The sequence below is a fragment of the Macrotis lagotis genome, chromosome 5 (assembly GCF_037893015.1).
Source record: "Macrotis lagotis isolate mMagLag1 chromosome 5, bilby.v1.9.chrom.fasta, whole genome shotgun sequence".
Lineage (NCBI taxonomy): Eukaryota > Metazoa > Chordata > Mammalia > Peramelemorphia > Peramelidae > Macrotis > Macrotis lagotis.
The window spans coordinates 21,390,933-21,416,921 of record NC_133662.1 but is presented as its reverse complement, the minus strand read 5'-3'; the positions used below and the strand labels follow the sequence as shown (position 1 = coordinate 21,416,921).

The 25,989-nt window shown below is 40.4% G+C and overlaps 1 long non-coding RNA gene across 3 annotated transcripts in view; it reads right to left on the bottom strand.

The window, feature by feature from the left end:
* The window catches only part of LOC141523671 (uncharacterized), a 126,631-nt gene that overhangs the window by 20,299 nt on the left and 80,343 nt on the right, over positions 1-25,989 (bottom strand). For all 3 annotated transcript variants that reach the window (XR_012478554.1, XR_012478553.1, XR_012478552.1), the window contains exon 2: positions 13,091-13,280. This is a non-coding gene — a long non-coding RNA (uncharacterized LOC141523671). The remainder of the gene's footprint in view (positions 1-13,090; positions 13,281-25,989) is intronic.

Below are 25,989 nucleotides of genomic sequence, written 5' to 3'. Positions count from 1 at the left end.
AATAATATAGCCAAATTCCAAAACTCCCAAATCAAAGAGAAAATTCTGAAAGCTACCAGAAACAAACTATTCAACTACCAAGGCTCCATAGTCAGGATTACACAGGATCTGGCAGCATCTACATTAAGGGCTCGTAGGGATTGGAATATGATATTCTGGAAAGCAAAAGATCTTGGTTTACAATGGAGAATCAACTACCCAGCAAAACTGAACATGCTCTTTCAGGGGAAAAGATGGATTTTCAATGAAACAGGTGACTTTCAAACTTTCCTAATAAGATGACCAGAGCTGAACAGAAAGTTTGATCTACAAGTAAAGGACTCTGGTGAACCATAGAGGGAGTGGAAGAGAGGGACTAACTATGAGGAACTTTATGATGTTGAACTGTTTGTATTCCTACATGAGAAGATATTGATAACTCATATGAAATTTCTCATTTATAAGAGCTGTTAGAAGGAGCATGTACAGACAGGACATAGGAAGGAACAGGATATAATGGTATGATGTGGTAAAGGGATGGAGTCAATGGGCGATGGGGGAAAGTCCTGGGAGGAAGGAAAAGGAGATGAAGAAGAAGCTGAGAGATTTCACATAAGAGTCAAAAGAAAAAGCTTTTTCAATGGAGGGGAGGAGGAAAGGCAAGGGGGAATGAGTGAGCTTTCATTCTCATCAGAAATGGCTCAGGGAGGGGCGGCTAGGTGGCGCAGTGGATAAAGCACTGGCCTTGGAGTTAGGAGTACCTGGGTTCAAATCCAGTCTCAGACACTTAATAATTACCTAGCTGTGTGGCCTTGGGCAAGCTACTTAACCCCATTTGCCTTGCAAAAACATTAAAAAAAAATGGATTGGGGAGGAAATGATATGCACACTTAATAAGGTGAGGAAATCTGTCTTGCCCTGGAGAAGGATGGGAGGAAAGAGACAGGATGAGGGAGAATGGGGGGAGGGAAGGGATAGGTGATAGAAGAGAGGAAAGACCACAGGAGAGGGTACTCAGATGCAATACATTTTTGGACAGGGCCAGGATGAAAGGAGAAAGAGAATAGAATAAATGAGAGTGGGAGGAATAGAGTGGAGGTACAGCTATTAATATCAATTGAGAGAAAAACAGTGAAGCAACTTCTCACCCCAGAGACAGAGCCACTGAAATCTGAACACAGACTAAAGTACATTTTTTCTTTTTCTCTCTCTATTCTTGAGGTTTCCCATCTTCTGGGGGGAGGAGGATCATGTTTATTCTTATGTTTACACTTATAACATTCACTTGACATCAATGTATGGCATGGAAACAATGTAGAGACTATCAGACAGCCTTGGGGGGGGGGGGAGGAGGGGGAAAACTGTAGAATTCAGAGCCTTGCAAAAAATGATGGGGAAAAAAACTTCCGGATTTCTCCAGGGCTTGGCCCTCTAGTTCCTTCCACACTAGGCTTGCTCCCCACCCACCCACCCTCACTCCCATTAGGCTCTTCCTGGATCATCTCACCCTGCTACTGAGCTCAGAGAATATTCCCTTTCCAAGGTTGCCACCACAGTCTTGGAGATGCCTGGAATTAGCTTCAAACTTAAGTCCTTTCCCAACCTTTGGGTCCACTAACACAGTCTACCTCAACCTCAGTGCTTAAACCTTGCCTGAAGTTACCCCAAACCCTGTTTCTTCTTGCTAGGTTCTTAATATCCTAGACTTTGGGAAGAGCCCTGGTTGGTCCCTCACCAGGGAATTTTTCCCACCTCTGGGCTCAAAAACTACCTAACACTTCACTTTTTACTTATTTCAGCTTGTTTCTTCCAGGATTGGGGTGAAGATCTTTCTGAGGATACCTGGACTGACTGGGAAGTCTACAGGTGAGTGTTCTTATTTCTTTTTTGACAGGTACATTTCTACCACACTGAGATGTCTGCAGGAGATCTGGGCTCTTTTATATCCTAACACATTGCCTTCTTTCATTTCACCCCTCTACAGACACCTCTACACTTATTCCTCATACCTCTTTGCATGTTGGTCAAGGGATCATATAGCCTGAAGGCAGGGGAAGGAAAGTAATGACCTCCAAAAATAAGGCTAAGAGTCTTCATATCCCCTCCATCCCCACCTACAAGTCCTAGGAAAAAAAATAAATAATGATAATAAATTATACTTTATGAAGCTTTGAAGTCTCTCTTATTCCAAGTCTAACACTAGTCCCTATACCATATACCCTCTTTTCATATTCTCAATCTCAGGTTCAGATCAACTGTGGCAAAAAAAAAAAAATGAACTCAGGTACCCCTTCCCAACAATAACTGTCACTTTGTCATTCCCATCGTGCACACACACACACACACACACACACACGTCCATCTCAGGGATGGGTCCCTTTCAGGGTCCAACATTTTCCCCCTCATAATTAGAGACAGCTTCCTTCAGGGCCCACGGGGAAAGAAAGGGCAGGGAGGCATTGTGGACAGAGTGGAATAAAGGGAGGGACTGAGGAAAGGAGTGGGGACTAGCCTTCTGGCATCCCAAGGGAGTCTCCCTCCTTAATTGCCTGAGTTCTCCAGCTGTCACCACTAACAAGAAATTAAAAAGCACTCTGACCCTCTGACCCTTTTCCTCAGCCCCCGCCTCTCACAAATGCTCTCTCAGCACGTCCCTCTCCTCAAGGAGCACCCACCCTTGGGACCAGGGAATAGTAGATGTCTTGACCTGACCAACCTTAGCTCAAGAGAGAAGTTCAGGAATTAGGGGATCCCCCTACCCCCACTTCCAGGAACACAGGCACAAAAATCAGAGCAAAAAGTTCATAGAGCCACCCTGAGCCCATTGAAATTACTGGGAGGACAGAGCAAGGGAGAATAAGAAAGACATTATTTGCTGCAGGAAGAATTGAGATTAGACAATAGGTAAGACTTCCTGACTGGCTGGACCATGTCTCCCAAGACTCACCTGCTCCTTGAGAGAGGAAATGATTGTCAGTTTATGGTGATTTAATTATACTTTGTCACTGAAACAGGGTGACAAACAAGATGACAAGAAATACAAGGTGGATGACCCATCTGGTTAAGAGGTGACTAAGGGGGGGGGGGGGGCGGCTAGGTGGCACAGACACTTAATAATTACCTAGCTGTGTGGCCTTGGGCAAGCCACTTAACCCCATTTGCCTTGCAAAAGAAAACCCTAAAAAAAATTTAAAAACATTAAAAAAAAGAGGTGACTAAGGGAAGAATGAATGAAGTGAATCCCATCTATTAATGACTCCCAGCCCAGGTCAATAAGTTATGGAGTTCAAAAGAATAGGAATGAATTATATACTATAACTATCAAAATATTCCTTTCCCTTTCTTCTAATATCCTCCAGCCTTCTCTTCCCTCATTCAATGCCTCCCAGACCATCTCCCCCTCCCTCATATCCCCAATCCCTTCCTCCATCTCAGTATCCCTCATCTCTTTCTTTCTCTTTCCATATCCCCTACTCCCTTCCTTCTACTCCAGTGTCCCCCAAGTCATCTGCCCTTTAAGAGAGATCAGAGTAATAAGTTAAAGGAATAAATCTCTAATGATAAAATATCAGGCATTAACCAGTGGAGAGGAGAGGACATTCTCAGGGCCTTTCAGCTTTCTCTTCTACCTTCAATTTCTCCCAATCCCTCTTCCTCTTCTTCATATTCCTTACCTCTATTTCCACTTCCATAGTGCCTCTTAAGTCCTCTTTTCTTTCCCAACCTGCCCCAACCTTACCCTGCTTCTCCAATGTCCCTTTCACCTTCTCCCCTCTCTGCCTCAGATCACCCCAATCCCATCCTTTCTCTCAAGAATCCTTTCCAATTCCTATATTTTTGAGTTGTGTTAGCACTACCTAGACAGTAACTAATCAGGCGCCACTGCAGCCTTGCCAAGACTCTCTTCCTTCCTACTAGGCCCCTCCCTCATACACATTCACACTCCCCCCTTGTTTCAGGAACCAAGAACTGGGGAGCTGGAGTGCCACAGCCATCTGTGTGTCCTCAGCAATTAGTCCTCCCTGAACTGAACTCTCTGTCCCTCTGAGAATAGGCAGGGGTTTGGGGGTGGGGGGTAGGGATGCTGACTCAGTATATTCTTCAAATTCCCTCCTTTCTCCCCTCCTCTGTCCCTGGGCCACAAAACTTGCATCTCTAGGACTGATTACAGCTAAGTGCCTCCTCCCCTACTCTCTCCTTATCCCCCCACCCATTTATTCCACTGTTCCCCAACCACCACTGCCACCAAATACCCCTAAAGTCCCTAGGTAACTATGTTTTCCCTGACCACTACTACACATACAGAGTCCTATCTAGGGGTCAGCATAAGGTAAAGCACATTGAGAGAAAGGGAGTGGAGAGCACAAAAGGCTGTGAAAGCTGATGGAAAAAGGGGGAGTGTAAAGGAGGGATTCATCAGAAGGAGGAAGGGCTGATAGGACAGCAGGTTATCTTTGCAATGACATAGCATCAAGAAAGGCTGCTGACTGTGCAGCTCTGAAAAATAGCTGCTGTTGAGTTCTTGAATCCAAAGGGGAGGACTAGAGAAGGAATCAGATCTGTAGACCATCTATTGAGCACCCAAGTACTCATCAGAGAAGCAGTATCCACTGAGGGCAATGTGCCTGTCATCGATTTCACTGAAAACTCTTTGTCTCTAGATAGGCCAATCCATCCACAACAAGCCTTGACCACCCCTCTTCCCTCACTATCCCCTCACACAGAGTTGTGTGCTAGAATGGGAATATAGAAGTGGGAGAGAAGACACAATCCCTGCCTAAGTAAAGGAGTCTTTGAAGAAATACCCTAAGAGAACAGAGAGAGAGAACAAACCACTGATTTCCAGTCAGTTCTCTAGTTATTTGCTATTTATTAAATTCCTACTATGTGCCAGATACTATGCCTGAGAATAACTGAAGATACAAAGAAAGACAAAAATCAGTCCCTGCCCCTTCAAGGGGCTCACAGACTATTGGAGCAGACAACATGAAAACAAGTAAGGACAAACAAGATATAGACAGGACAAATTGGAGATTATCTCAGAGGGAAGCACTAAATTTGAGGACCCATAAAGACTTCCTGAAGAAGGTGAGATATTAACTGAGGCTTGAAGGAAACCAGACAGTCCAGGAGGTGGAGATGAGGAGGAAGAGAGTTCATGGGGTCAACCAGGGAAAATGTCCAGAGTGGGAGATGGAATTTCTGGTTCAGGGAACAGATAGAAACTTTATTTACTTTCTACTAGATCTATATATGCTTATATATCTTAGTGACTTCTCTCCTCCAGTTACCTCCAATCCTTCCCTGGACCCAGAGGTACCCAGATTTCCCCAGCTTTCTTAGACTGATAAGAACAAAGATCTTTTTTTCCCCTAAAAAGTCAAAGGTGGGGGAGAAATTGTAAAATTCAAAACCTTACAAAAAATGATAGGTACATATTACTATTGTATATAACTGAAAATCAAAGAAAATGTTTTAAAAAATGTCAAAAAGGGAAAATGTAACAGTCCCCCCACACACTCAAAGAGTGGGAAGGGGGAGGGGAGAAAGGTAGAATTAACATTGGTTTTGTGGGGCGGCTAGGTGGTGCAGTGGATAGAGCACTGGCCTTGGAGTCAGGAGTATCTGAGTTTTGGTTTTGAAATCTTATAAACACAGATCTAAGCCTACAAAGGCATTCATGGTCATATAGTAAAATGCACACATTTTATGGTTGGGGAAATTGAGGCCCAGAGAATCTCCCCTCCCTGCCAAGGTTACATAGATAGCAAAGAGGTAGAGGAAGATGGTACGACACAACTTCCTGCTTTGGCAGAAGCCGTAATCCTGTAACATACTAACTCCTTCCCACTTTATTCTCAGTTCCACCTCCTCCCTAATGGCATCCCCTCTACAAGGATTATTTCCTGTAATTTCTAGTCTCCTTTTATGAATTGTATTCACAGGATAGAATATAAACTTCCTGAGAGTAGGGACTATCTGTTGTTGCTTGTATTTGAATTTCAATACTCAGAACATTACCTAGTATGTTAAGCAATTAATAAATGCTTCATCTATGTCTAGGCTTTAGTTTCCTAATCAGAAAAATGAAAGGGTTGGACTACATCATAGATAAGGTTTATCAGAGTTAAGATGCTAGGTATAAAGGTTCGATGGTTAAGATCAAAAGGTATAAAGCTGACAATTCATTAACCTCGGTTTAACCCTATCACTTGGGCCCCACCCCAAACCTCTTTAACCGGTTTCCATCCTCTCTTCCACCTTGCAGTCAGATAAGGAAAGGTGGACCAAGTGTAACAGAAAGTCTCTTTTGCTGGCATTCCCCTGCCACTCGGACAGTAGAATAGCTACAACTGACTCTTAGTCCTTTTTCTTGAAAAACATTATTGGCCTATTTTGTTTTATATTACTTTATTACCAAAGATAACTCTCCTTTCTTCCCCTCCCCCCAAAAGCCATCTCTTTGTAACAAAGAACAAAAAAAAAGTTGCTCAGAAAAATTAATCAACACATCAACTAAGTTTGGTGTTAAATGTATTGTTGCATACCTCATCATTCCCCATTTTTGCACAGAAGGGATGGAATGCATCTTCTCATTTTATGTTCTGGGTCAGACTTGGTCATTATAATTACACAGGGTTCATTTTCATTTTTTCCCCTTTTCATTTAGATTGTTGTGGTCATTGTATATGTTCTGCCCCACCTCTCTCTCTCTGAATCAGTTCATATGTCTTCCTTTAGTTGTCTGAATTCTCCATAGTCATTTTTCTTAAGAATCAGTATGTTCCATTATATTCATATACCACAATTTACTTAGCCATGCTTCAACATTGACTAGCATCTCTCTCTAATGAAGTTTTATCCAACAAAGGTTTTAGCAGAAAATCAGTAACAATGGAATAAGGAGAAATGTATATCAAAAGAACAAGCATCCTGTCTTCTGAGAAGACAGCCTCTGCCCCCAGGGAATTCCCAGTCAGAAGAAACAGTAAAGTCTCTGCCCTCAGAGAGCTGCTTCTCAGATAGGGAAAAACTACCCCCAATCCTCACCAATATTAATAGAGGGGTAAGACAACTTCCAAACTAAAATATGAACAGAATTTATAATAAATATTTATAAAGCCTTAAGTTAGGCAGTAGAGATAAAAAGTGGTTCTTGCTCAACAAATTTATAATATTATGGAAAAAAACATATGATACAAGGGAATGTGTCTCCATTTTGGTGAGGGAGCTAGACTTCATTCCTCTCCCAGCCCTGTTTCTGATTCTCCAAACCCTGCCCCTTGAGGATATTCCCTTCTACTCCAATTACCTTTTTGGATTTCTCTTGTGTATAATCTTCTCCCAATAGAATGTAAGTCCTCAAGGTCAGCTCATTTTGTTTAGGCATATAGGGTGTTCAAGGAGGAAGAGGGAATTGGTGTGGGGAATTGTCAGCCCTACTCAGGACTGCTCATCCATCTTTAGTGTCCACCTGTCACCCAGGTCCCACCTGTAGTTCCAAGAAGCTATAGCATGCACAGAGGCCACACCCCAGTAAACCATTTCAGGAGACCAACTAAACTAGATTGAGGGTACTTGATGAGCTTCAACCCCATATAACCCAAGAATGTGAAGACTTTCCTTGACAGAATAAATAAGAGAAAACAATTTGTTCCAATGGCCATGATGGCAACTGAAGAGAGTTTAGAGCTTGTTCAGATATCAAAGATGCCAAGGTCATCCACTGCATCCCGAGTCACTGCCAGGCCTATTGATTTTTGCCACTGGACTTCAATGACTGTGAAAAGAGAGTGAGGTTGATAACTTGGGCAACTCTGCCTCACTTAAATCCAATTTCCACAAACAGCAAGAAATAACCCCATGATGTCATTGATCCTTTTCAAAGACAAGGATAGATAATAACACGTATATCCCCAGTACTTGACATAGTATCTAGAACATGGTTATCATTTAATCAATGCTCATTATCTGCTTGAACTCACAGTTGATTTTGGGCATGATGTGTTTTTCTCAGTAAATATAAAAATTGTCAGATAAGTAACATAGTGGTTAGAGTACTGGGCCTAGAATCAGGAAGACCTGGGTTCAGATCTGGCCTAGATACTTACTAGTTGTGTGACTTGCATTATTTAACAGTAGCTATCTGCCTCAGTGGGATTAATAACAGTAACTTCCAAGGATTGTTGTGAAGATTAAATAAAATCATATTTGTGAAGTGCTTAGCACAGTGTCTCAAACATTATAGGTATAATATATATCCTAGCTATTATTAGCAATAATAATTATTAGCAATAATTATTAGCAATAATAATAACAGTTACTCATATAATATGTAATAATGTAACAATACCATAATGACATGAAAGTGAGATCCTTTGAAACTTTCTGATACTATTAAAGGGTTCATCATTAGAGATCAAGAATCATTGCGCTAGATGAGGTTTTTAAGGCCCCTTTCAGTCCCTAGCATTATATTCTGTTATACTGAGGAGTTATACTGCAAAAAGATCATAAAACTGGGGGACTTGCTCTCATCTCCTTTTCTGTGATATTTTTCCTCAATGCTGTCAGCAGGCCAAAGACCACCACTGTCTGGCATACAGTAATTCCTGGTTTCCAGGACCTTTGTGTTCTCAAACAGCAACTTTCTTGACTCTTAACTGTAAGGGGCTTGGCAGGCAAGTGGAATGGGGGGGTGGGAGGGAGGACAGGGTGGACACTGGGGCTCAGCCCATGGATGTCCTCATCCCTCAGAGGAACCCACAGCAGGGAGGGTTTCACAACTGAACCATCAAGAGAGGCCCATTCTTGGAAAGCTGGGGACGGGACAACTTAGCCCTAAATGTGGAGGGGGTTGTGGGAGGGGAAGAGGTGTGGGCCTATCTCCTGCAGTCCCCTGGAGTCAGCATTTGAACCATCAACAACACTAGCACAAAGTACATATTATGTTCCACCCCTGCCCTCCCTACAGGATAAAAGTCATATGGGAAAAAGAAATGGGGATTTGGAATTTGGATCCATCTGGATAGTGGGGCAGAAGGCACATTCTCCCCTTTCCTCCTCCCCTCACCCCACATAAACACATTATGATTGAGAAGCTCAGGAAGCAAGGAAAGAATAAGAGAGACAGAATAAGAGATCAACTAACAGGAGAAAGCTATCAAACTCATCCTAGACAGGGAGTCTCATGGAGAGGAGAGGGAGAGAGCCTGAGGCCAAAGAAAGAACAGTAAGAGGTAGGAGAGAAGTCACAGGTTGGTTTGAACAACCAGTACCTGAACAGTACTAGAACTGTCTCCTCACCCTCCCTTTAGTAGGAATGGGCTTTTATTATATATCTCTTGAGGCCAACAGTCTCTGAGAAGATACCACCTGCTCCAAAACCACATCCCCCAAAACACAGCATAAGAGAACTATAGGTCAATAGAGCATAGGATCTCTTGAGCTGGAGCCTCAGAGGCTCTCTAGTCCAAATCTCTCATCTTACAAATCAGGAAAATAAGTTCCAAAGCAAGTGACTAATCCAAGGTCATACAGGTAATCAATGTCAGAGGCAGAATTTGCACCTAAGCACTCTATGTCAAGAATTGGTGCTCCTCCTCACACACTCCTCTCTCTTGTTCTGAATGGTATTTGTGTCAGTCTGCAGCTGTGTATAGTATTATGTCTTATAATCCTGCATCACTCTATTCTATCCAGTCATATCTAATGTAGAAAATTAGTTTCCAGTGAAAGTAATATGTAGTGCTTTTATGACATTCATGTGCAATATCCCCTCTTTCCATTTGATGCAAAGGAAACATTCAGTTCCACAATAAATTACAAAAGTGGTAAAAAGAAAAAAAAATAATTGGTGCTCCTTTCCCTCTAACATTCTAGTGTAAATCTCTCATATACAGAGGAGGAAACTGTAGGATGATAAATTTGTAATCAGAAATGGTCTAGTGGGGAGAGTTTTATAGAAAAAGCATCATTAGGGTGGTCACTTGTTCAGTCTACCTAAGGTACAGAGAAATCTTTGCAATGTTTTGAGAATAGTAATCTCTTGCATTTTGACTTCCTCACAACAGTCCTGTAAGATAGGTAATACAAACATGATTATCCCCATATAACAGAAAAAGAAAGTTCAAGGAGGTCAAGTCTTTTTCCCTGGGTCCCACTGAGAGTTCTCATCAACATCAAGATTCAAATCCAAGTCTTCTGACTCCAAGCTGGTGTGTCAATCATTCTATGAAACCATGCTGCTAATTTGACTCCTACCATTGATTTTTTTCTAGCTCCCTTTTCCCACTTCCCTCCGAAGGGCTGAGCATACCCACAAAAAATACCTGGGTGTCTTGGACAACCAGACTCTGATACATACAACCACACACACATAATACATATACTTATCTATACATGTATACATACATACATACACACATATATATATATATGTGTGGATAGATAGATAGATAGATAGATAGATAGATATTTACACAGATATACATCCCACATACATATAGCAGGCTGGTTGAGTCATTTTTCAGTCCTGTCTAATTCTTTGTGGCCCCCATTTGAGGTTTTCTTGACAAAGATAACTAGAGTGGTTTATCATTTCCTTCTTCAGCTCATTTTACAGATAAGGAAACTGATGCAAACAGGCTTAAGTGACTTGCTCAGGGTCACACAGCTATTAAGTGTCTAAAGCAGGATTTGAACATATGAAAATGACATTCTATTCACTTCACCACCTAGCTGTCTCCCTACATGTATACAAGCAAATATGTGTGTGTGTATGTGAATATATGTACCTGCACATGCACACACCTTTTACATATATTCAGAGAGGTACACATACATACATAACATATCCATATGCACACATTTATACGCATATATACATGTATATACATACCTATAAACACATATACATGTGCCTATGTATGTGCACATACACACACTGCTTTCAAATCTATAGAGGAAAATGTGGACAATTTGGAAAACTTTCCTAAGTAGGGCTGGACTTGGACAATCTGGTAATAAAAACATGACTAAATATCTATTGTGTAGAAACCCCTGTGAGAGGCATTATGGGAAGCAACAAAATGAATAAAATATAGGCCAAGCCCTCAAAGAGCTTCCAATGTAGTTAAGAAGACAAGATATTAAAAAAAAGAAGACAAGATATTAACACATGAACTTGTATCCCAGCATAAAGTAGGCACTTAACAAATGCTTGTTGATAGATGAAAACAATAATACTGAGCAGTAAAGAAGTACTAAATGAGTGGTAGAGACAAAGTGCTCTAGGAATTCTAAGGAAGAATAGATCAGCACAATGTTATTGGGCAACCTTCACGGACAAAGTGAGAGCTGAGCTGATGTCTGAAAAGAGGGGGTAAAGAAAGTAAAATGTGAATTCCTTGAGGTCAGGGAACAGTCTCTTTTTTTGGTTTTGTGTGCCTGATCCGTAAAACAGGGTCAAGCACTTTATAGATCCCTCAATTTATGTTTGTTGCCAACTGGCTGACTCTGAAGGATAAGTGAGTAGTGAAAATTGTGATGACAAGAGGACAGGACATTACAGGTAAGGGGAATTGTGTAGGTCAAAGAATGGAAGTGGGGAAGCACTAGGGTTCATGAATGGGAATACAGAGAAATTAGAGTGAAAAATCTGTAAGAGATTGTCTAGTCCCCTCTCATTTTGGGAGGAAATGAAGTCCCACAGGTAGTAAGAATCAGAGCCAGGCTTGGAACCCCAGCACTATAGATGAAACTCCCCTTTGATATCTCTGGGGACAGCTAAAATCAGTTTTTCAGGAAAGTTCTTCCCAAATTCCTCTTCTCTTCCTCTGGCTGGATAAATGGAGATCAAGAAACAAAAAACACAATTTCCAAAGCAATATTGAGAATATATAAGTGCTCCCATAAAGCAAACATTAATCACATCTGGCTGATATTAACATTAACCAGAATTCCACTCTTCCTGCTTACATATATGTATAGTTTATAGCTAGCAAGAAGATGGGACAAAAAGCTAAATTAGAAAATACATAGTCCTTGACCTCAGGAAGCTCACAGTTTGAAAAAAGAGAGAGAGAAAAAAAATAGGAGGGGGGAAGAGAGAGAGAGAGAGAGAGTAAAGTAAATTAAATGTATAAATGGAATCTATGTTGAAAGAGTTTAGAGTTAAGTAGAAGTTAGATTGGTATTTAAACAAAGAAAGTTTATAGAAGATGAGTTGTATCTTTGTTTTTTTCTTGGGATATGGGGGAGGAGTGCTAGTGTTATTTTTTTTAAAGGTAAGTTTTGAACCAGATTTTGAAGGAAAAGAAGGATATGGCTCTTAAGAAGAAAGGAGAGGATGTCTAAGGCAGATGGAATGGCCAATATAAAGGTCTAGGCATGTCAATTAGCAAGACGTATGTGGTAGATGAGGAGCAGACTTTTCTCCATCTGGAATGGGGAACCTTTGTTAGAGAATCACAAAAGATGGACTTGGTGAGATGAGAGAGACAGAGAGGGGGAAAACTGCCCTCCCTTCCTTTGAGCCAGAGAAAGAAGCTCTTCTACTCGGGTTGGGGAGGGGGGCTCAGAGAAAATCTCCCTTTGATGTGCCACTTCCCATCTTGATGCCTGGATGCTCTCACTGGGGCAGGGCAATAGAGAAATAGAGAGAGGGAAGAAGGGAGCCAATGTGGGGGAAGAGCAAAGTCTCACCCCTGCTCTGCCTCTGGGCCTTTGCTATACATCCTAATGTTTGCTAAGCTGCTGGAGACAGTAAAACTGAACCCCCTCCTCAAACTCCCTTTTCCAGGTACTTCCTTCTGGTCTACAGGGTCTCACTCTGTGAACAGCTAGAAATTATTTACATTGTGGGTTTGATTCCCATCTGGCCTAGTTAGTTTCCCAAAAAGAAAAAAATCTGTACCTCAGTCATAGACTGAATCCCAACTTTGGCCACAGTGTGACCCTCTTATCTTGGCTACAGAAGCCCCTGACCCTAAGGCCAGTCCTGTCAGCCTTCTCATCTTTAAGTACCTTTGATCCCAAAAGGTTGCCTTTATTTGACTGTGGCTAGATCAGTTCAATCAACCCCCAATCTTGAAGAAAATTATCAACCAACCTGGAAGGAGTCAAGAGCAATCATCTTCCTTTTTCAGTGGACAGCAAATACTGAGGTATACTCTATTCCCCAAGGCTCCATGCAGGTCATCCAGGTCCACTGTTTCATCTCACAGAACTGTTGTCCTCCTGTCAGTCTGGTGTTCCCAGGGAAAGGTGGCTCAAATTAGGGAATCAGAAAATAGAATCTGCTGCAAAAGAAGGAAAAAAAGTTACATTATATGAGCACTGGATGGAAAGTCAGGAGATTGACTTTCAAGTCCAAATTGTAGTACCTGCTATCTATTTAATTTCCCTGTAGGAGCCTCAGTTTCTTCATCTGTAAAATGATACTAGATGTTCTCAAAAAGTCTTTTCCAGCTCTAAATTCTATGATTTGCTAAACATATATAAGTATATATGCTATAAACAACAAGAAATATGCATATTGTATTATCATATATTTATATCACATTATAAGTAGAATTGTTATTAATTATATTCATATATTATTATTAATAATAATAGTTAACATTTAAAAAGCACTTACTATATGCTAGGCACATTAAATGTTTTACAAATATTATCTCATTTGATGGTCCAAACAATCCTGGGAGGTATTCTTTTTATGATGAGGAAACCTAAAAATCAGAGAACAAGTGACTTGTCCAGAGTCACATTGCCTTAGATACTAAGGTCAAATTCGAATCAGGTCTTCCTGATTATGAGCCAGTACTTAATCTGTTATACTAGCTAGCTGCTTATTATCTGGAATATCCGTGCAAAAACCCTCTTCCTTCTTTGTAGTCGACATCTCCCAGATCTCTGTGCAGGGATCTCTGACACAGGGATACTCTCTCCTCTTTAGGTCTTCATGATACTGTTTACTCCTGGTTCTCCTTCTACCTATCTAACTGCTCCTTCTCAGGTTTCTTTGCATCCTCTAGCTCACACCTAGGCCTTCAACTCTTCTTCCTCTATAGTATAGAATCAAGTTTCTTTCTTGGTGATTTCATCAATTCCCATTGGTTCAATTATCATTTTTATGTAGATGATTCCAGAACTTTTAATCTGGATAGAACACCAGCCCTGGAGTTAAGAGGACCTGAGTTTAAATCCAGCTTCAGATACCTGACACTTACTAGCTGTGTGACCCAGGAAAGTCACTGGATTCCCTCTCATCCAGGATCATCTCCAGTCATCCCAATTCATATCTGGCTATTGAACCCAGATGGCTTCAAAGAAGTGAGACTGGTGATAGCACAGCACCTCCTCACTCAAATCCAATTCATATGCTTGTCAAGGCATCATTTCCCTGATGTCATGGTCTTCTTCCAGAGCAAAGAACAATCATCATCATCATCATCAACTGGCCCTGACCTCTCTCCTGACCATCATCTCCAATTAACAACTGCCTATAGGAAAAACTAATGTCCCAACAACATCTAAAACTCAATCTATCCAAAACAAGACTCAATATTTTTTCATCCCAAATCCCTGCCTTGCAAATGTTCTAGTTCCTCTCCCCATCCTTCCAATTACCAAGCTCATAAATTAAATTTTATAACTCAAACTCACTCCATTTGTTCAAGAGGATGTTGTCAAGTCCTATCATTTATATACTTTCTCAGTACTTTCATATATGGCCCCTTCTCTTCACTTGCATACCACTATTTTGGTGCAGGCCTTCAGCACCTCAGATATAAACTATTGCAATAGCCATGATGGTTGACTTCTCTTCTTCAAGTCTCTCCTCAATCCAGACCTTCCTCCCCTTAGCTACCAAAATGATCTTCTGGAAGCACACATCTGACCTTGTCACACACACACATACAAATACAACACAAACACACAAACACAACACAAACCCCACTCAATAAACTCCAGGGGCTCCCTATTATAAGAAATAGAAAATGTTCTTTTAAAGTCCTTAAAACCTAGCCTCTTCCTACCCTTCCAGTTTTACTATATCTACTTGGCTCCATGTCCTTTATGATACATGAATACTGATTGACCTTCTTGCTGTTCCTCATACACAACATTGCACCTCCCAGCTTGGCCTTTTCATCCTTGAGAATGCTTTCTCTTTTTCTCCTGCAACTTCTGGCTTCAATGGATTCCTTCAAAACTCAGTTCAAATTCCTCCTTCTGTAAAAAGTTTTGACAGTTGCATCTTCATCGCAAATGCCTTCCTTTTTGAGCCTATTTTCCATTTATCTTGTATCATATTTGCATATATCTTTATTTTATATATGCAATATGACCCTATTATGTAGATATTATACATCTTGCAAATGTCTCAATAGATATTATATATTTGCATGTTGTCTTTCCCATTAGAAGATAAGCTCCTTGAGGGCAGAGACTGTTCTTTGTATCCCCTAGGCTTATCATAGTCCCTAGAATATAATAAGAGCTTGATAAATTCTAGTTAACAGACAATTCAACAAAAATTTGTTGACCAGGCTTGTCAATTGACACAAAAATTTGAGTGTTTCTTTGAGGTCTCCTTAAATTCTGGTCCTTTTTGTGTTAAGTAGTTGATAACATATCAATGGGCACTAGTGATACACTGATGGGGATACAATTCCTTCCCTCAAAGAGTTATACTCAATAGTTGTATCTCTGTCTCCAGATCTGCTTCTTGGGTATCAAAACATCCCTTCAGGACAAGAGTTGTTTCTTTACCATTAAAGTATAACAAGTTAGTCAGAAACAGTGTTGTTACACACACATTTACTTATCAGCCTGGGGAGTCTTCTAAGAAGGTATAGTCTCCTCTCTCCTTCTATTCCCCTATTCCCTGTTCCCTAAGGGCTGAGATGATTTCTATCAATGAATCTACACATTGATAGCCTTCAGATTGGAACAAATGGAAAAACTTTTAGAAGAGAATGGGTTCTGGACATAGAATCATAGAACCCTAGAACTGGAAGAACTCAAAGGTCAAATCTAATTTGTTGAAGGAGAAATATCTGTCTTGTTTTCTGATATTAAGAAAATATTATTTGTGCCTAGCTGATATTTACTGAGGGCTTCCTCCACACCAGATTGTTCAGCATAAGCACCTCTCAAATATCAATTCCCTCTAATTGTTCAGTGTCACTCCATTGTTAAATATAAATTCACCAAGATAAGAGCAACCTCAGCCCATCCCTCTATGCTTCCTCCAGCTTCCTGCCTCTTAGTATTCCAAAGTGAGTACCTGACCCCAATCACATGGGGGAGGGGGGTCACCCTTTAATCTGCTTTTTCCTGACTTTTCCCTGCATAGGAAGTGAGCAAGTCTATAAAATTTTGGCCCTCATTCACCTCTGAACTCTTTCAGGTCTAAACCCAGTCATTTCTTACTTCCCTTTCTCTCTTTCCCTAAAGCATTCTCAGCCTTTGTTATTCACCCTGACCTTAAGTAACTTACTTTCTCTCCAGAAAAGTTTCATCTGTGAACTTTGTAGAGTTGTGAATTTGTAAAAATCTGAGCCAGTTGGGAGTTTTTCACTCTCAAGAGTCCTGATCTTTGTGAAGACACCACCCAATTCCCAGTCATCATACTGGCAACTACAAAGGGACATGAATCTGACCCTGGACTTGCTCAGAATTTTAGATGTTGAAAGACCCCTTAACCATGCTCATCTTTCCTAAAGCCAACCAAAAATAAAACTTATAGACCAGCCTTCTCACTAGCCTTCACGTTCCTGGATCTTCAAGAAGATCATTAGTGAGAGAAGTAGTGTATTGTAGATTTGTGAGAGATAATTAGACACAGTAGACAGGACACTATCTCTGAATCATTTCGAATTAAATGTTAGTGTGATTCAAATCCGAAGACCACTATATATTGTAGTGCTGTGTGACTCCAATCCAAAGATCACACCATGTAAGACTAGCAGTGAGAAGGTTTATTTAAGCTTCAAGTTGATAGTAATAGTTAGGCTAGAAGTTTATCAAATGTATGGTTTTTATTATGTATTCATTCATTCATTCATTTATAGTTTGGTCTTAGGAAGAGGGGACTGTTAGAATTGCCATCATATGGGAAGTCAAGTCAATAGCTAGATTTTAAGAGATGGATTTTTTCCTACTCCAGCTGCCCTATCCATGTAGTAACCCAGGGAGGGAGGGTTCCCTAGGGAGACTAACAGGAATTCTCCCCTCTTTTTTCCCCATGGCTAGTGAATGTTTATGAAAAGATTCTTTTATCTCTTAAGAAGTTTTTAGGGGTGGCTAGGTGTCACAGTGGATAAGAGTGCTGGCCCTGGGGTCAGGAATACCTGAGTTCAAATCCAGCCTCAGACACTTAATAATTACCTAGCTGTGTGGCCTTGGGCAAGCCACTTAACCCTCATTTGCCTTGCAAAAACCTTAAAAAAAAGTTTTTAAGGAGTTTGGTTTTATCTAGTCTCTTCCCTTGTCTCTGGAGTTGCCAGACTACTTATTTATCACATTCCCTGCCTTGATTCAGTTAATCTGTTCTGCCTTTGCTTTCCCTCCACAGTCAGAGAAGTGACTTCTTGGAATTTCTCTCTTCTAAATCCTGCAGTCTAGGTACCATAGATTGTGTCAATCCAGTGACTGTAGCCTTGAGGAAAGAGTCTTAGCCATCTCCGTCAGGCTATGTATATCTCCTCTCTCTCTCTCTCTCTCTCTCTCTCTCTCTCTCTCTCTCTCTATATATATATATATATATATATATATATATATATATATATATGTATATATATGTCTGTCTCTCTTTCTGTCTCTCTCTCTCTCTCTCTCTCTCTCTCTCTCTCTCTCTCTCATTCCTTCTGAGAGAGAAGAAATGGAGTCTTTCTTTTACAAACTCCCTCCTCTCCTCCATCACATCAGCCCCTCCCTGGTATAGTGGTGCAGAGGGGGAGGGGACCATGCCCCAAGATCTCAGAAGCTGCTAATCTTTGCCCCAGTTCATCAGATAAATTTTTCAAGCCATCCTTAAGCCCTGTGACTGCCTGAGGGAAAATCATCCCCTAATCATCAGTGGCCAAATCATGCTGACCTTCTTGATTTGGTTGCGCAGCCTTTCCCAGGTCTACTCCTGTGGTCACTTAGCCCTGCCTCCCATCATTAGAGCCTTAATTGTCTGGAGGAGAACCCTGCCTTTGGGGAAAGATGGGGGGGGGGGGTAGCCAGGGAATGGGAAAAGTTTTCAATATGTTAATGGCTTGCCATTAATTTGCCAAAATAGTAAATTCTGTTTTAAAAGATTTCTAGCTTTAATTTTAAAATAAGTGAAAAGAACTATATGAGAACTGACAATCCATAGTTAATTTATGGACTCTCTCTGGGATTGGGTAATCCAGATTTGACCTGATTTAAGATGTGTTCTAATATGAACTCAGGCCCAACTAAATCCTAACATCAGACTGCTACATTTGCAAATTCTAGCAGTGAATTAGTATAATGAAATGCTTTAAAATGTGAAGCATGGAAGTAATTGCTATATGAATAGTAATATTTTTATTATTGATCTTCTGTGCAAGGTAATTTAAGAATGCATGTAACTGGGGCAGCTAGGTAGCACGGTGGAGCTGCCCCAGTTCTGGAGTCAGGAGGACCTGAGTTCAAATCCAAACTCAGACACTCAATAATCATGTGACCTTGAGCAAGTCACTTAACCCCATTGCCCTACCAAAAAAATGCATTTAACTACATCAAGGATTTTTAACCACTAACTGAATGTTTAAAATCTTTACAATTGGCCCTAAAATCATTTTCTGACCATTTTAATTAGCATGATTCAAAAATAATAATAGGTATGCATAGATGTACATAAGTATATAAATTCATTTATCATTGGACTTTTCTCAGACCAGAGTCCCTAAATCTAGCCACACCAGTGAAACAATATGCAATCTTTGCCCTGCTGAGTACTCTCTCTCTCACACACACACACACTCTCTCCATATGTATGTGTGTGTGTGTGTGTGTGTAAGATAAAACCTTTCTAGCAGTGTGCAGCCCAGATCTGAAAAGGTTTGGAATGTGCTAAAGTGAGAACAATAATAGAATGTTAAAATATCTAAAACTCTATTTGAACCTTACCAAAAAAATTATAGATAGAAACTACTATTATATATAATTGGAAAACAAATAAAATATTTATATAATTTAAAAAAATTCTATTTGATAGTAAGATAAAAGGGGGGAATGTGTCTATTTGAAATTTTTGTTAATTGGGTGACATATTACTTCATCTCTATTTACCTCATGTGATTGTAAAGTACCTTGCACAAGCCGGTTAATTGTTATTGTTCTTGTTTCAAGTACTATTAATTTTCTTGTTATAATGTATAAATTTGTTAACTACTATGAACAGTGTTCAGGATGACTGAACAATTCACCCTGCCCCAAAGATGTCTAAAAACTAGGAATATGTACAATGAATCAGATACTATTGTAGAAGGATGACAGGCTTTGAAGAAAAATTGGGCAACAATATCATGTAACCCTCAATAAGTAAAAAGGTTAATAATCTCCCATATTTTTTTAAGGTTTATAAATTTTTGTCAGTTATGTTATCTACTCTTGTAATTGCCTTAATTTCCTTAATTTATTAAATTCAGCAGTATTGCACCTACAATTATTTGGTTAACTTTTATGAAAATGTAAGTTGGAATTAATGTTGAAGCCTGAAATTTGTGATTGATTACCATGTAGGGACAACCAGAGGAGGTATCAAAGATCACATCCTCTCTTTGGCATCCCTGAAACTTGATGTTGTTGTTGTTGTTGTTGTTGTTTACAAGGCAATGGGGTTAAGTGACTTGTCTAAGGTCACACAGCTAGTTAATTAATTATCTGAGGTCACATTTGAACTCAGGTCCTCCTGACTCCAGGGCCGGTTCTCTAACCACTATACCACCTAGCTGCCCCCATCCCTGAAATTTCTAAACAATGAACTAAGCTATAGATCAGTTGGCTTATGTATAATATAATAGTGAAGGGATTAAGTTTAGTAAAATCTAATTATTCATGTGTTACCCTACTTGGAAATCTAGTTGTTCCTGTTTCATTATATTGAAGTTGGTAACACATGTTGAAAATTTTAAAATCACCTAAGATGTATTGTTTAAAAGAATTCTGAAAGCAATGATTTTTATTTATATCTATTTTAAGCATGAACATGTTTACTATAAAGTGTTGTTTTAATAAAAAAAATACAATTCTAAATGCAATTTGGGATTATTGTATTTTTACATCCCAAATTTTTGTTTATTATATTTCATTTAAAGCACAGACCTTAGGTGCATGTGTAGCAACTGATAGAATTAGTTGTAATTTTTCTCTGGATCTCTTTACTGAGATTGATTATAATCACCTTGTAGCACACTGAGACTTTAGATTTGAAACCACTTGAAGCTCTGTTTATAGGAAATTGCAATATTTCAATATATACATTATTATTTCTAAGTGGTTTTTCTGACATCAATTATGTTAAACAAAGGGACACCACTATACCAATGATGCCACTAACCCTATGGGGTTTAATATACATAACTTCAGGTAGAGTACTCAATGCCATTGAGGGAATGGTCATCAGAACAGCTGAGGCAGGATTTTTTTTGGACAAAAATCTCACCTGGCAGAAAAAGTCTGGTTCATTGAAATGAACTATCTATATGATCTCTGCCTGGAACAGATAGCTAAATACAAAAGAGAACATATCCTTTTATGCCTCTATATACATTTTGTAACAAATTTCTATAATCATGCCAGGTGCTCCTTAACTAATTAACAAAAAGAAATTTTTAATCAAGTATAAGAGTGTGAGCCATTTGATCTATCATCCTCCAAATCCTTAATAGTCAGCAAGTATTTAGTATTGGCTTTTATTAAAATTGTGACATCAGTATATGATTCTTTATCACAATTTGTTTTAAGGAATGTCCTATCAGCTGACTCATCAGCACAACTAGTTATAGCAGAAGAATAGGGCAGCTAGGTGGCACAGTGGATAGAGCACCGGCCCTGGAGTCAAGAGTACCTGGGTTCAAATCTGGTCTCAAACACTTAATAATTACCTAGCTGTGTGGCCTTGGGCAAGCCACTTAACCCCATTTACCTTACAAAAACCTAAAAAAAAATGACCTTTGGTCTGTTTTAAAAGAGATTCATTCCTCAGCTAGGGGTTTTTATTCTAAATTCACTCTAAATATGGCTATAGTTAAAACAGAAAAAATTTATTGCTAATCACTTATTGAAAATATACTACTTGGGACTGCTAGGTGGCGAAGTGGATAAAGCACCGGCCCTGGAGTCAGGAGTACCTGGGTTCAAATCCAGTCTCAGACACTTAATAATTACCTAGCTGTGTGGCTTGGGCAAGCCACTTAATCCCATTTGCCTTGCAAAAAAAAAAAAAAAAGAAAGAAAGAAAGAAAGAAAATATACTACTCTTAGGGGTGGCTAGGTGGCACAGTGGATAGAGTACCGGCCCTGGAGTCAGGAGTATCTGAGTTCAGATATGACCTTAGACACTTAATAATTCCCTAGCTATGTGGCCTTGGGCAAGCCACTTAACCCCATTGCCTTGCAAAAAAAGATATGCTACTCTAAAATAATTTTCCAGTATATTTGTTTATACCAATCTTGAGCTTTTGGTTACAACTCAATATGATGTGGCAAACCATTAATGAATCCATGTTGTAATGGAATTCATGTTCTTATAAAAATATTCTGATACTGGCTTAGGATCATGGAGTAGGATTTTTGTTCTCCATATTCTCCTAAATTACTTGTTTTCCAGTCCCTCTTCCTGAGATATCCAGGCTTTTGTCCTTACTGTGCCTCTCTTAATTGGCCCTCTTTGATTTTGTTTGCTTAATCTTTTTCTGAGTCTTGTCTCCCCCCAGGCTATTAACTGCACATCTCAAATGGTGGCCTCACAGTCAACAGTCTCTGGATGATGCTGTCCCAGTTGAGTTCCTCCTACCCCACATTCCCCCTCCAATGAATCTTGATAGGCAGGGCTAGATGAATACTCCCTTCCAGTTCTGAAGAAATTCCAGAAGAAGAGAACCATGCCCTAAATCCCAAAAGAATTCTGGGCCCAAAATTGTCTGAGTAGAGATAGGTTGAAGGAGAAATGCCTGTCTAGTTTTTTTTTAATATGAGAAAATATTATTTGTGTCAGTCTGATATTTTGAGGCTTCCTCCAGCCCAGATTGTTCAGCATAAGCACCTCTCCAATATCAATTCCCTGCAATTGTTCAATTACTCCATTGTTAAATGTAAATGCACCAAGATAAGAGCAACCTCAACCCATCCCTCTACCCCTCCTCCAGCTTCCTGTCTCTTAGTATTCCAAAGTGGGTACCTGACCCCAGTCACATAGAAGGGGTGGATCACCCTTTAATCCCCCCCCCCTTTTTTTAGGTTTTTACAAGGCAAATGGGATTAAGTGTCTTGCCCAAGGCCACACAGCTAGGTAATTATTAAGTGTCTGAGACCGGATTTGAACCCAGGTACTCCTGACTCCAAGGCCAGTGCCACCCCAACCCCCCTTTTCTTGACTCTTCCCTGCATAGGAAGAGAGCAACGCTAAAAAAAGTTCCCCTCCATGCTGGGGAGAATTTTTTCAGGTCTAAGCCCAGTCATTTCTCAAGGCTGTTTCCTTCTCTCTCTCTCTCTCTCTCTCTCTCTCTCTCTCTCTCTCTCTCTCTCTCTCTCTCTCTCTCCCTAGGTCTTTGTTATTTAACCTGTCCTTAAATAACTTACTATTTCTCCAGAAAAGTTTAATCTGTGAATATTGCAAGTTTGTGAATTTAAAAAATATATATATGAACTTTTACACTTCAGGGGTCAATCAAGAGGTTTTCACTTTCAAGAGCCTGATCCTTGTGACAGCACCACCCAGTTCCCTGCCATCAATTTTACAGATGAGAAAATTCAACCACAGAGTCGGCAAATAATTTTTATCAAGGTAGTAAGTCATAAAGCTCCAACTTTAGCTCAGTTTTTCTGGTTGTGCTCAGTTCATGCAGACACTGGAAAAGGATGTGGAAGAAAAAGGGAGAGTTTTCTACATTTCTACATGTAGCCACCAGGCCATCAACATTCTCAGTGGATTGTAATGAATACAGCATGAACAAGACCAAGATGCCAACCCATGATATATAAATACAATGTAAAAGCTACCAGCAGCACCTGAATGTTTTCAAAACATTTTGCTGTGAAAAGTGCTTTCCTGTCCACCCTCATGTTTTGTTCTGCTGCCAGCCCTGGCATGTGAAAAAGAAGCATCAGAGTGATTCTCCCTATTCAGCAGATAGAGAAGCTGATCCTTAAAGAGAACCAGTGACTAACCCAGATTCTAATAGTAAGTGAGGAGCCAAGACAGGACTGGTGACTTAGTTTCTTATTCCCAGAAAAAGAAGCTAAGCTCTTATTTCCCCTCCTTTCCCTATTCCCCCCACCTCAACCAATTTGGAGGGTGAATATTCAGGGTGATAGAGAACAAGGCAGTGAGAAAAGCTTCTCTTGCCAGGGACTTTTTTCTACTCCACCAGGAAAGTTGTCTTTCTCTCCCTCTTCTTCTTCTTTGGAAGCCTATATCTTTCTTCCTCCCATTTCCCATCAATTCCCAACATCCATCTCTTTTCCCATTCCTATTTGTTCTTTGCTCCACCAAGATACTTAGTGATTATTGAAGACGTTTCAAACTTCCTAAAACAGAGCCCAGTCTCAGGCATTCTGAAGCTGGTGATGCAACCTAATCCATGGAATTCTAGGGGGGGGGGGGTGAAGAAAAAAGGGAGAGAGGAGAAGGGAGGGTACAAAGGAAGTAAGAAGCTAGGGGACATGAGGAAAGGACTGAGGAATATATGAAAAGAGAAGGAATGGGGACACTGAAAAGTAAGGAACTGAGAAAACAATCAGGAAAAAGTGAAAATGTGGGAGTCCCTGGGAGAGAGGGCTGAGGGAATACATGGGAAGAGGGAGGAGACTGAGGAAACACTTGGGAAGAGAGAGAGAAGATTGAGTAAAGTTCGAAGGGAAGGGTACTTGGGGGGACATTGAAGAGAGAAGGGAGCCTAGGGTTGAGGTAAATTGACTTAGGGGAAAGGAATAAGGGCTAGAGAGAAGTAGAGAAAGGTTTTCTCTCCCTACCTCCAGATCAGGGCTGAGGCCCCTTTATCTGGGGCTGGGGGATTAAAGTCTTTAATGAGGGCTCAGGGGCTTAAGAGTTTAGAAGGGATGGAGCTTTTATCCACCAGTGGGTGAGGGGGAGGGGGAGGGAGAGGAAGCCTAGGGTCTTCACTAACCTTCCCCAATCTCTCCCTTCCCAGCATGCTACCCACCCTCCCCACCTCACAAATCCTCTGCCCTTTGGCTGCCAAAAATGAGCTCCTCTATGGACCTGAAATAATGGATTCTTTAAATCTTACTTGCATAGTGCTGCTTTCCCTCCCTCCACAATTCCCTCCACTAAGGGCTTCCTCCCTCTATGTCCTCTCCCTTCAAAGTCTGGTTACTCACTGCCTTTTACAACCTCTCTTCCTGGTCTGGGGCCCCACTTAAAATTTAGAACTTAAGATGATTAAAAAGATCTCTATAGGGGCAACTAGGTAGTACAGAGGATAAAGCTCCTGCTCTGGAGTCAGACATTTAATACTTAGCTGTGTGAGCTTGGGCAAGTCACTTAACCCTTTTCCTTTCCAAAAAAAATAAAAGAAAAGATCTGTACATCCAAAACTTATTTTGTCCATTCATCTCTCCTGAAGCAGGAAGCCCAATCGGCAGCCCTCCTTCCCCAGTGGTGCCCCGGCTATCTTGAAGAGCCTGGGAAGCTAGAACTGGCCTGGAGTACACGATGAGGACTCAGCCAACAAGTCAATCACTGCTTTCCTGATACTGGCCCAATCTCCCAGGCCACAATTATCTTCTTGTCTCCCGTTCATATACCTCCTTCACCTACTGTTCTAAGAAAAGGTTACTGAGGAGTTCCTTGGAAGGATGGGACTGGGAAACAGGAAATGCCTGGGGGAGGGAGAGGGACAGGGGGGTAGAATAAGCATTAGAGAATAATAGATTCCTGGAATTTAGAAACTGATTTCTGGGAATCAGATTATGAGATTCCAGGGATGAAGGGCTGGATTTTTGATAGCTTTATGGATGGGGATCTAGGATTGGGGACATTAGGGACTAAAACCTAGTCTTCAGTTACTGAAGGTGAAGAGATTTTGACTGGATTCCTCATTTTCAAATTCTGTCTCCTGAAAGCAAAAGTTAGACCTATGAAAGGGAAGTATCTGGCACAAAGTAGGGGTCAAATAAATGTTTATTGGCTGAATGGCTGACTTAGGTGATGTTCAGTAACAATCTATCTAGGCTTTTTGTTTATATGTAAAATTAGATAAGACTAAATGATTCCCAACATCCCTTCTAGCTCTGAATTTATGATCCTAAATAATAGAGAGATTTATGGTTCAACATTAGCAATAGCTTTCTAACAACTAAAGCTACACAATTAGTCATTTAGCATTTATTAATCTTCAAAACATAGTACTAAACGTTGGTAATAAGAAGAATGCCAAAAATCAGTCTCTGTTCTCAAGGAGCTCACAATCTAATGAAAAGTACAGATTGTGAACTCCTCAACAAGAAAGGTGTTCAGGCAGAGTATGATAACTACCTTGTCAGGTAAACTATAATTTTAAATAGAATAGGAGGTTAGAGATGACCTCCAATTCAGAGATTCAAGATTCAATATCAGTGGTCAAGATAAGAGTAATCAGGCAGCCAGGACTTAACTACTAGTGATTTGCTTCCTTAGAAGCCTAGCCTTCCCAGGTGGCTAAGGATCAGATATCCTGGGATCAGCATTGTCATTGTTGATTATTCTGGGCAACAGAGCACTGTGGCAGCAGGGCACTGCCCCACCCCTTTTGCCCATGGTAT